Source organism: Macaca thibetana, chromosome Y (assembly GCF_024542745.1).
Source record: "Macaca thibetana thibetana isolate TM-01 chromosome Y, ASM2454274v1, whole genome shotgun sequence".
Classification (NCBI taxonomy): Eukaryota; Metazoa; Chordata; class Mammalia; order Primates; family Cercopithecidae; genus Macaca; species Macaca thibetana.
Window position 1 is genome coordinate 4,476,950 of NC_065599.1, and position 12,202 is coordinate 4,489,151.

General features: G+C 42.0%; 1 pseudogene; it reads right to left on the reverse strand.

Moving 5' to 3' along the window:
• Positions 1-12,202, reverse strand: part of LOC126947218 (polypeptide N-acetylgalactosaminyltransferase 15-like) — a 72,917-nt pseudogene that overhangs the window by 21,456 nt on the left and 39,259 nt on the right.

Consider the following 12,202-nt stretch of genomic DNA (forward strand, 5'->3'; position numbering starts at 1 on the left):
TGTCACGAGCCTATCTAGGATGAATCACTCCACCTTTGTGAACATTATCTCTTCCAAAGGAACACCTGCCCAACCAGGAACCTGACAAGCTATGGGTATGGTTCTGTATCCCCTGCAGGACCCACCTAGGAGCTGTCACAGAGCAGGTGCTTGGTTGACCTTTGTTGACCATTAGTAGCCATGACAATAATGATGGTATTAATAGTAAAAAAAAAAATGCTTACTCAGTTCCAGGCAATCTTCTAAGTGCTTTGGATTTATTAACATTTGTACTCATCCTGACAACAGAAAGAAGGCTTAACAAACAAGGAAGCAGAAACACTGAGTGTTTAAGTAACCAATACTTAAACCGAGACCATCTTGTTCGTGGAGTAGATGGACTTAAAATCATCAGACTATACAGCTTCTAGATCAGTATCTAGAATTAGACACATGCTTCCACTTTCCACAGATGGAGATAGACAAGGAGCCTAAAGAGCAGCAAATATGCTAGTTAATAGCTGAGCTGGGTCCTTGTCAGAGTTTTCCTTTCAATCCCAATGCCTTCCTGGAGGAACAAAGGAGGATGTGGTTAGTAGCATTTCTCCTGTACCAGGAAAGGAACCAGTGCCACTCTGTGTAATAGTGTGACTCACCAATGGGGTCCAAGAGGAGACTGTAGCCTGCTTAGACCTTGGGAATTACTGTTGAGCCCTGGGACTCTGTATTATTAACACTTTCCCCAGCTAAAGAAACAAAGAACCTTGTTGTCCAAGGAACCCCGACACACCCCGGGCCCGGGAGGCTATTTTCATTTATGGAAGGGATTGTCTCTAGAATGGGGAGGAGGCAGAGCCCTGAGGACCAGGGCAGAAGGGGAGGCACTGAGGCTTCACTACGGGGCTTCCCTACCAAGCTGGCCCTGCGCTCAAGCATGTCTTTCCAGTTAAGGGGTGTAGACTTCATCTGTAACATGCAAACTCATGTCAGACACACACTCCAGCAGCGTGGACTGCTGAGGGGCTTGTGGGAGCTGCTCCAGGACTGTTGTGGATCCTGGAAATCTTGTCTTTGGGGCTTCCACTTTCAGCACAGCAAGCATTAATGTGAACCCCCTTCCCACATTAGACAGAATTTATGGGTTATTCTGGAAGAATTGGACTGAGCAGCAGGGGACCAATTGATAATGTACTGTTTGTAGATGTTTAGTTAAATGTGTAAAATATTTATTTTTCTGTGGCTTTTTTGGACTCTATTTTTATATTTAATATTTATTTTATGTGTTGGATCATTTCATAGCCTTGAGCCCATTGCTCAAGGCTGAAAGAAGGCCTGGCCTTGAGACCTGTCTCATTGCTTCTCTGTGCCAACCCCTCCCCTGGCTCCAGGTGAAGGATCACATCCCATAGATGTCATCCCATAAAGATTAGGGAGCTTCAGGCCAAGGCCAGCTGTAATGTCCCATGTAGAAGTTGGAGAGACAAAGGACAGCCTCACCAGGTGGAGGAGCCACTTAAGACAGGGCAGCTGGAGGGAAGTTCAGGCCAGGATCTTCTGTTTTCCCCTCCAGGCAAGAGAAAGGAGCCGTCCCTGGCCCACTTCCTGCTGGTGGCCCTGTGCTGAACACAGAAGCTCACACCTGGCTCTCTCCTTACCTTTCTCAAGGAGCAGGCCCCTGGACTATACCTGTAGAATGTTTCTTTGAATGATACCAGCCAGGTCTCAGCAATGCAAATCTTGTCCCTCAGGGTGGCCTCCTGGTCAAGCGGGGAGTGGGCATCCTGATTTCCATAGGTGTGCACTACTTGAGAGCAGGGAAGGATTTTAGTGGAGCCACCACAGAGTCAGGCATGCTGTGAAAGGAGAAGATAAACACCTTGGCATTCCACCTTTAAGAACGGTGGGAAATAAGGAGCCCTGTCTATGAGGGGCTGGTAGAATGCACAGGAAATTGTAAGCAAACAATGGTGAAGATGATTATGGTCCTCAGGTTGGGGTAGAGTTTCCAGATTTGGAATTTCTGGACATGGGAGTGATGGGGTGGAGGGAATGGGGCAGTTGTCGCAAAATGGGGACAAAGGGGCCATCCCCATGCAACTACCTTAATGTGCTACCCTTCAAACACATGAAGATCCAGTACTTAGAAAGATATAGCATGTAAATGAGCACCCCTACTCCCCAGAGGACACCTCCTTAAGGAAAACGATGTCCCCAGTGGTCCAAATATATCTAAAAGCTTGTGAAATGTGCTACAAAGACACCAGAACCTGTCTGTGGTAGAGACGGAAACACACTTTTCTAAGACATAGTCTTTACTATTTCAAGAAAGTTCCCTCTGCTGTCCCACTCCCCAATGGCTGGAATTCATTTGGCAGGAAGCCTTTCGTTCCAAATTTAGGGATAAAGGTTAAAGTAGAAGCAGTCCTAGGATTAGCAGCTTATGAACGGAAACATCGAAACTGGAGTTCCCAAACTGTACACCAAGGTGCTCTATGGTGCCACAGCAAATTCATGAGATCCAGTGTTTTGTTTTGTTTTTTTTTATTATTTTTTTATTTTTTTATGATATGCATTTCTTTTTTTTAAAGAAAAGCCATTTTATTATATTAATTTTTATTTTTACTTTTTTATTTTTTAATGAATTTATTATTATTATTATACTTTAAGTTCCAGGGTACATGTGCATAACGTGCAGGTTTGTTACATATGTATACTTGTGCCATGTTGCTGTGCTGTCCCATCAACTCGTCAGCACCCATCAACTCATCATTTACATCAGGTATAACTCCCAATGCAATCCCTCCCTCCTCCGCCCTCCCCATGATAGGCCCCGGTGTGTGATGTTCCCCTTCCCAAGTCCAAGTGATCTCATTGTTCAGTTCCCACCTATGAGTGAGAACATGTGGTGTTTGGTTTTCTGTTCTTCTGATAGTTTGCTAAGAATGATGGTTTCCACCTGCATCCATGTCCCTACAAAGGACACAAACTCATCCTTTTTTAAGGCTGCATAGTATTCCATGGTGTATATGTGCCACATTTTCTTAATCCAGTCTGTCACTGATGGACATTAGGTTGATTCCAAGTCTTTGCTATTGTGAATAGTGCTGCAATAAACATACGTGTGCATGTGTCTTTATAGCAGCATAATGTATAATCCTTTGGGTATATACCCAGTAATGGGATGGCTGGGTCATATGGTACATCTAGTTCTAGATCCTAGAGGAATCGCCATACTGTTTTCCATAATGGTTGAACTAGTTTACAATCCCACTAACAGTGTAAAAGTGTTCCTATTTCTCCACATCCTCTCCAACACCTGTTGTTTCCTGACTTTTTAATGATCGCCATTCTAACTGGTGTGAGATGGTATCTCATTGTGGTTTTGATTTGCATTTCTCTGATGGCCAATGATGATGAGCATTTTTTCATGTGTCTGTTGGCTGTATGGATGTCTTCTTTTGAGAAATATCTGTTCATATCCTTTGCCCACTTTTTGATGGGGTTGTTTGTTTTTTTCTTGTAAATTTGAGTTCTTTGTAGGTTCTGGATATTAGCCCTTTGTCAGATGAGTCGATTGCAAAAATTTTTTCCCATTCTGTAGGTTGCCTGTTCACTCTGATGGGAGTTTCTTTTGCTGTGCAGAAGCTCTTTAGTTTAATGAGATCCCATTTGTCAATTTTGGCTTTTGCTGCCGTTGCTTTTGGTGTTTTAGACATGAAGTCTTTGCCCATGCCTATGTCCTGAATGGTACTACCCAGGTTTTCTTCTAGGAATTTTATGATATTAGGTCTAACATTTAAGTCTCTAATCCATCTTGAATTAATTTTTGTATAAGGAGTAAGGAAAGGATCCAGTTTCAGCTCTCTACTTATGGCTAGCCAATTTTCGCAGCACCATTTATTAAATAGGGAATCCTTTCCCCATTTCTTGTTTCTCTCAGGTTTGTCAAAGATCAGTTGGCTGTAGATGTGTGGTATTATTTCTGAGGACTCTGTTCTGTTCCATTGGTCTATATCTCTGTTTTGGTACCAGTACCATGCTGTTTTGGTTACTGTAGCCTTATAGTATAGTTTGAAGTCAGGTAGAGTGATGCCTCCAGCTTTGTTCTTTTGACTTAGGATTGTCGTGGCAATGTGGGCTCTTTTTGGTTCCATATGAACTTTAAAGCAGTTTTTTCCAATTCTGTGAAGAAACTCATTGGTAGCTTGATGGGGATGGCATTGAATCTATAAATAACCTTGGGCAGTATGGCCATTTTCATGATATTGATTCTTCCTATCCATGAGCATGGTATGTTCTTCCATTTGTTTGTGTCCTCTTTTATTTTACTGAGCAGTGGTTTGTAGTTCTCCTTAAAGAGGTCCTTTACATCGATTGAAAGTTGGATTCCTAGGTATTTTATTCTCTTTGAAGCCATTGTGAATGGAAGTTCACTCATGATTTGGCTCCCTGTTTGTCTGTTACTGGTGTATAAGAATGCTTGTGATTTTTGCACATTAATTTTGTATCCTGAGACTTCGCTGAAGTTTCTTATCAGCTTAAGGAGATTTGGGGCTGAGACAATGGAGTTTTCTAAATATACAATCATGTCATCTGCAAAGAGGGACAATTTGACTTCTTCTTTTCCTAACTGAATACCCTTGATTTCTTTCTCTTGCCTGATTGCCCTAGCCAGAAGTTCCAACACTATGTTGAACAGGAGTGGTGAGAGAGGGCATCCCTGTCTTGTGCCAGTTTTCAAAGGGAATTTTTCCAGTTTTTGCCCATTCAGTATGATATTCGCTGTGGGTTTGTCATAAATAGCTCTTATCATTTTGAAATATGTTCCATCAATACCGAATTTATTGAGCGTTTTTAGCAAGAAGGGCTGTTGAATTTTGTCAAAAGCCTTTTCTGCATCTATTGAGATAATCATGTGGTTCTTGTCTTTGGTTCTGTTTATATGCTGGATTACGTTTATTGATTTGTGAATGTTGAACCAGCCTTGCATCCCAGGGATGAAGCCACCTTGATCATGGTGGATAAGCTTTTTGATGTGCTGCTGCATCCGTTTTGCCAGTATTTTATTGAGGATTTTTGCATCGATGTTCATCAGGGATATTGGTCTAAAATTCTCTTTTTTTTGTTGTGTCTCTGCCAGGCTTTGGTATCAGGATGATGTTGGCCTCATAACATGAGTTAGGGAGGATTCCCTCTTCTTCTATTGATTGGAATAGTTTCAGAAGGAATGGTACCAGCTCCTCCTTGTACTTCTGGTAGAATTCAGCTGTGAATCCATCTGGTCCTGGACTTTTTTTGGTTGGTAGGCTATTAATTATTGCCTCAATATCAGAGCCTGCTATTGGTCTATTCAGGGATTCAACTGCTTCCTGGTTTAGTCTTGGAAGAGTGTATGTGTCCAGGAAATTATCCATTTCTTCTAGATTTTCCGGTTTATTTGTGTAGAGGTGTTTATAGCATTCTCTGATGGTAGTTTGTATTTCTGTGGGGTTGGTGGTGATATCCCCTTTATCATTTTTTATTGCATCTATTTGATTCTTCTCTCTTTTCTTCTTTATTAGTCTTGCTAGCAGTCTGTCAATTTTGTTGATCTTTTCAAAAAACCAACTCCTGGATTCATTGATTTTTTGGAGGGTTTTTTGTGTCTCTATGTCCTTCAGTTTTGCTCTGATCTTAGTTATTTCTTGACTTCTGCTAGCTTTGAATGTGTTTGCTCTTTCTTCTCTAGTTCTTTTAAATGTGATGTGAGAAGGTCAATTTTCGATCTTTCCAGCTTTCTCTTGAGGGCATTTAGTGCTATAAATTTCTGTCTACACACTGCTTTAAATGTGTCCCAGAGATTCTGGTATGTTGTATCTTTGTTCTCATTGGTTTCAAAGAGCATCTTTATTTCTGCCTTCATTCCGTTATGTACCCAGTAGTCATTCAGGAGCAGGTTGTTCAGTTTCCATATAGTTGAGTGGTTTTGATTGAGTTTCTTAGTCCTGAGTTCAAGTTTGATGGCACTGTGGTCTGAGAGACTGTTTGTTATAATTTCTGTTCTTGTACATTTGCTGAGGAGTGCTTTACTTCCAATTATGTGGTCAATTTTGGAATAAGTGCGATGTGGTGCTGAGAAGAAGGTATATTCAGTTGATTTGGGGTGGAGAGTTCTATAGATGTCTATTAGGTCTGCTTGCTGCAGAGATGAGTTCAATTCCTGGATATCCTTGTTAACTTTCTGTCTCGTTGATCTGTCTAATGTTGACAGTGGAGTGTTGAAGTCTCCCATTATTATCGTATGGGAGTCTAAGTCTCTTTGTAAGTCTCTAAGGACTTGCTTGATGAATCTGGGTGCTCCTGTATTGGGTGCATATATATTTAGGATAGTTAGCTCTTCCTGTTGAATTGATCCCTTTACCATTATGTAATGGCCTTCTTTGTCTCTTTTGATCTTTGATGGTTTAAAGTCTGTTTTATCAGAGACTAGTATTGCAACCCATGCTTTTTTTTTTTTGTTCTCCATTTGCTTGGTAAATCTTCCTCCATCCCTTTATTTTGAGCCTATATATGTCTCTGCATGTGAGATGGGTCTCCTGAATACAGCAAACTGATGGGTCTTGACTCTTTATCCAGTTTGCCAGTCTGTGTCTTTTAATTGGAGCATTTAGTCCATTTACATGTAAGGTTAATATTGTTATGTGTGAACTTGATCCTGCCATTATGATATTAACTGGTTATTTTGCTCATTAGTTGATGCAGTTTCTTCCTAGCCTCGATGGTCTTTACATTTTGGCATGTTTTTGCAATGGCTGGTACTGGTTGTTCCTTTCCATGCTTAGTGCTTCCTTCAGGGTCTCTTGTAAGGCAGGCCTGGTGGTGACAAAATCTCTAAGCATTTGCTTATCTGTAAAGGATTTTATTTCTCCTTCACTTATGAAACTTAGTTTGGCTGGATATGAAATTCTGGGTTTAAAATTCTTTTCTTTAAGAATGTTAAATATTGGCCCCCATTTCTTCTGGCTTGTAGAGTTTCTGCCGAGAGATCTGCTGTTAGTCTGATGGGCTTCCCTTTGTTGGTAACCCGTCCTTGTTCTCTGGTTGCCCTTAAGATTTTTTCGTTCATTTCAACTTTGGTGAATCTGGCAATTTTGTGTCCTGGTGTTGCTCTTCTCGAGGAGTATCTTTGTGGTGTTCTCTGTATTTCCTGGATTTGAATGTTGGCCTGCCCTACTAGGTTGGGGAAGTTCTCCTGGATGATATCCTGAAGAGTGTTTTCCAACTTGGTTGCATTTCCCCCTCACTTTCAGGCACCCCAATCAGACGTAGATTTCGTCTTTTTACATAATCCCATACTTCTTGCTTTGTTCATTTCTTTTTCTTCTTTTTTCTTTAGGTTTCTCTTCTCACTTCATTTCATTCATTTGATCCTCAATCGCTGATACTCTTTCTTCCAGTTGATCAAGTCCGTTACTGAAGCTTGTGCATTTGTCACATATTTCTTGTGTCATGGTTTTCATCTCTGTCCATTCGTTTATTACCTTCTCTGCATTAATTACTCTAGCTATCAATTCTTCCACTCTTTTTTCAAGATTTTTAGTTTCTTTGCAGTGGGTAGGTAATTTCCCCTTTAGCTCTGAGAAGTTTGACGGACTGAAGCCTTCTTCTCTCATCTCGTCAAAGTCATTCTCTGTCCAGCTTTGATCCATTGCTGGTGATGAGCTGTGCTCCTTTGCATGGGGAGATGCGCTGTTATTTTTTGAATTTCCAGCTTTTCTGCCCTGCTTTTTCCCCATCTTTGTGGTTTTATCTGCTCTGGTGTTTGATGATGGTGACGAACTGATGGGGTTTTGGTGTAGGTGTCCTTCCTGTTTGATAGTTTTCCTTCTTACAGTCAGGACCCTCAGCTGTAGGTCTGTTGGAGATTGTTTGAGGTCCACTCCAGACCCTGTTTGCCTGGGTATCAGCAGCAGAGGCTGCAGAAGATAGAATATTGCTGAACAGCGAGTGTACCTGTCTGATTCTTACTTTGGAAGCTTCCTCTCAGGGGTGTACTCCACCGTGTGAGGTGTGGGGTGTCAGACTGCCCCTAGTGGGGGATGTCTCCCAGTTAGTCTACTCAGGGGTCAGGGACCCACTTGAGCAGGCAGTCTATCCATTCTCAGATCTCAACCTCCGAGTTGGGAGATCCACTGCTCTCTTCAAAGCTGTCAGACAGAGTCGTTTGTGTCTACAGAGGTTTCTGCTGCTTTTTGTTATTGTTGTTGTTGTTTAGCTGTGCCCCGTTCCCAGAGGTGGAGTCTACTGAGACAGGCAGGTTTCCTTGAGCTGCTGTGAGCTCCACCCAGTTCGAGCTTCCCAGAGGCTTTGTTTACCTATTTAATCCTCAGCAATGTTGGGCACCCCTCCCCTAGCATTGCTGCTGCCTTGAGGTTTGATGACAGACGGCTGTGCTAGCAATGAGGGAGGCTCCGTGCGCGTGGGACCCTCCCAGCCAGGTGTGGGATATAATCTCCTAGTGTGCCTGTTTGCTTAAAGCACAGTATTGGGGTGGGAGTTACCCAATTTTCCAGGTGTTGTGTGTCTCAGTTCCCCTGGCTAGGAAAAGAGATTCCCTTCCCCCTTGCGCTTCCCAGTTGAGGCCATGTCTCGCCCTGCTTCAGCTCTCGCTGGTCCGGCTGCAGCAGCTGACCAGCACCGATTTTCTGGCACTCCCTAGTGAGATGAACCCAGTACCTCAGTTGAAAATGTAGAAATCACCGGTCTTCTGTGTCGCTCGCGCTGGGAGTTGGAGACTGGAGCTGTTCCTATTAGGCCATCTTGCTCTGCCCCCTCCAGTGTTAAATTTTTGAGAGAAACATGGTGATATCTGATAGACTTTATGTGAATATAAGCATGAGGTTATTCACACTTTCAGCATTACATCTCTGCACTTTTGATGATGAATACTTTTTGGTGTTGGATTTTCAGAGGGTACTGTGATGAAAAAGCAAGTATCATGCCAGAAACAAGTATGGAACAGGAAATGAGGGTGATTCCAAGGTTTGAGAAGTTGTGTGGTGCTCAACAGGTGCTAAGTTTTTTTGACAAGTATTACATTGTTTGGACCAAAGTACTCAATACACAGAACTTTGGGTATTTGTTTTGTTATATGGGTGCTGTGAAAAAATTACTAACATGCTAAGAGTGCTATAAATAGAGAATATATGAGAGCCTCTGGAATCTCTGCACAGAGCTTAAAATAATTGAGAGTATGCCTGTTCCTGGAAGCATGTTTTGAGGGTCAATTTCATGAGGACACTGAGAGTGAAATCAAGCTACATTTCAAAAGACATGGGAAACTGTGAGAAACGGGGTGTTTGATGCACAACACAGGAATAACTTTATAATTTTCCCATAACCTTATTCTTTTCCAGTGACATTTCTAATGCCTGCCTCTGAGATTTGACCATACACACCACTCCAGAGAGCCCACCTTCGTCCTCCCTTCGTCCAGAAGATACCCTGAAAGACAGTTCAAGGTTTTCACCACAGCAACATGACAGGGTCATACACTCCAGTCTTTTAGAAGTAATGTCTGTCTATGGCCACCAGCTCCCTGGGCACCCAGGGCTCCTGGACACAGAAGATGGGCAGCACACTGCAGTTCAGAACCCAGAAGAGAACAGGCAAGGCTAAGGGCTTGGGCTTCCCAGGTGGGAGCTCCAGTGGCTGAGATAACAGTCTTTGGTCTCAGGTAGAATGAATATTTTTAATTGCAAGACTGGAGCAGAGCCATGATGTCAGAAATCCCAGTATTTGATGAAAAGACAGCTATTCTTGCTTGGCCTTTTAATACTCTGTCCACAGATACTGCTTCCAGAGAGGGCCCAAAGACCACACCTGAGGTTTCCCTGCCCTCTGGCTTCAGTCTGTCTGGAAACATGTTTGGGAAGAAGACCTTAGTTAAAATGAGGTACCCTAAGATAGGTAGCACCACACCTGGCACAGTGACATGGCCAGGCTCTTTCCTCCTTTCTCTTTCTCACCCTCTTCTGTTTTCCTAATGACCATCAACCATCTTCCCAATTCTATGATGAATCCACCAGGGACCCTGGATGAGATAAGTCCCCACTGCCCTGGGGGAAAAATATATGATTTATAAACAGAGGAAGCTAGAAACCATTAACAAGGGAATTAAGATTGTAATATTCCTCAGAGGGATTTTAGACAGAGACAGATGCAGTCAGAAGGTTTTTGAAAAAGGGTCTGCATTTAGGAGGATCAAATATTAATGCAGCCAAATTCTGGGTATTTTTCAAAGTGTAAGTGATTAAGAGTTCAAATTTTTCTTAATCACCAAAGAAACTGTAATGCATTAACAAAACTACTGGCCTTTAGTTTGTAAAAATTCTATGTCATACCAGAATCCTAAAAACTGATATTATAATGATTATTCAGTATAATTTCCAACCCTGCCATTCTTAATTTGTAAGATTTTAGGTCGGCTATGTGACTTTGAGCTCAGTTTCCTCACCTCTAATTGGGGATAACATAGTGTTTCATAATTGAGTTTAGGAGATGAAAAAGGTAAGTCATGTAAAATATGTAGCTCTGTGCAATGCACATTTTAAATGCTCATTGGATTTTGATGTTACAAGTTCAGCATTCCTTTTCTGACACCTGTTGGGCGAGTGTGTTATTTAATGCAGAATTTTTGGGGCTTTAAAAAGGGACACACATCATATACTAGACATCAGTTCTAGTGGGGTCTGTGCCAGCACTTTTAGTCAAACATGCTAATTTTCTTTGGTGAAATATACACATATTTTCACAGTAAGCAGTAAGTGAGATAAATAAGGCCAATGCAAACACTCATATCAGTTCAGGGCAGCTTTTCTGCCTAATGATTTTGTTTTTGGCTTTTGTTTTTGAGACAGAATCTTGCTCTGTCACTCAGGCTAGAGTGTAGTGGTGTCATCTCAGCTCATTGCAACCACCTCCTCCTGGGTTCCAGTGATTCTGATACCTCAGCCTCCTAGGTAGCTGGGACTACAGGAGTATGCCACCATACCAAGCCACTCTTTTATGTTGTTGTATTTTTAATAGAAATGGGGTTTCGCCATGATGGCCAGGTTGGTGTCGAACTCCTGGCCTCAAGTGATCCACCCACCTCAGCCTCCCAAAGTACTAGGATAACAGGTGTGAGTCACTGCACCTGGCCTCCTGCCTAATGAATTACTAAACAAATGCTTGTTTTTTAGAGCTTTTTGGATTTTGCAGTTGTGAATAATGAACTGTAACCTTGTATTTAAAATATAGCATAGCAGTGAAGCCAGTGGTCTGAAGGACCTGGCTGTCTCGGTTTAAATTCTGGATTCACATCTCATTTCGCTTTATAGTGTTGGGAAACTTTTAAACTCGTTATGTACCCCGGAAACCCTGGAGGCACACAACCAACCCCACTGCATCATTTCAGAATTCATGACCCACAGAATTCATGAGCTTAATAAAATAGGTTGGGCGTGGTGGCTCATGCCTGTAGTTCCAGCACTTTAGGAGGCTGAGGTGGATGGATCACAAGTTCAGAAGTTCAAGGCCAGCCTGTTCAAGATGGTGAAACCCTGTATCTACTAAAAGAAATAAAAATACAAAAATTAGCAGGGTATGGTGGCAGGCACCTGTTATCCTAGCTACTCAGGAGGCTGAGGCAGAGAATTGCCTGAACTCAGGAGGCAGAAATTGCAGTAAGCCGAGATTGTGCCTCTTCACTCCAGGCTGGGCTATAGAGTGAGACTCCATCTCAAATGACAACAACAACAACACAAAATGGCTGTTGTTTTACACCAAATTTGAGGTGGTTTGTTATGCATAAGATATCTAGCATATCTACTTAAATAGAAGAGTTGTCCATAAACCAAACATTTGAGAAGTGACCCATACAATAGGATATATTATAGACTTATGATTCTTAGCATTTACCTGGTTGAATTCTTCCTATTTGGTAAGGCAATACGTGAGGAACTCACACCGTACCTGATTAGAGAACTGTGCCAAGATTCCATGTCAGGTTGCCACACTGGGACATTAATTACTGCTATCTGGAAGAGCCTGGTAGAACTTTATGAATACAACAGTATAATTGTGGTAGCAACACCTACATCTGAGTGCCTGACACTCTCTAAGTGCTTTTCACATACTAGCTCATTCAATATTCACAAAAACCCTATAAGGTAAATAGTATGATTGCTCTCAATTTACTGAT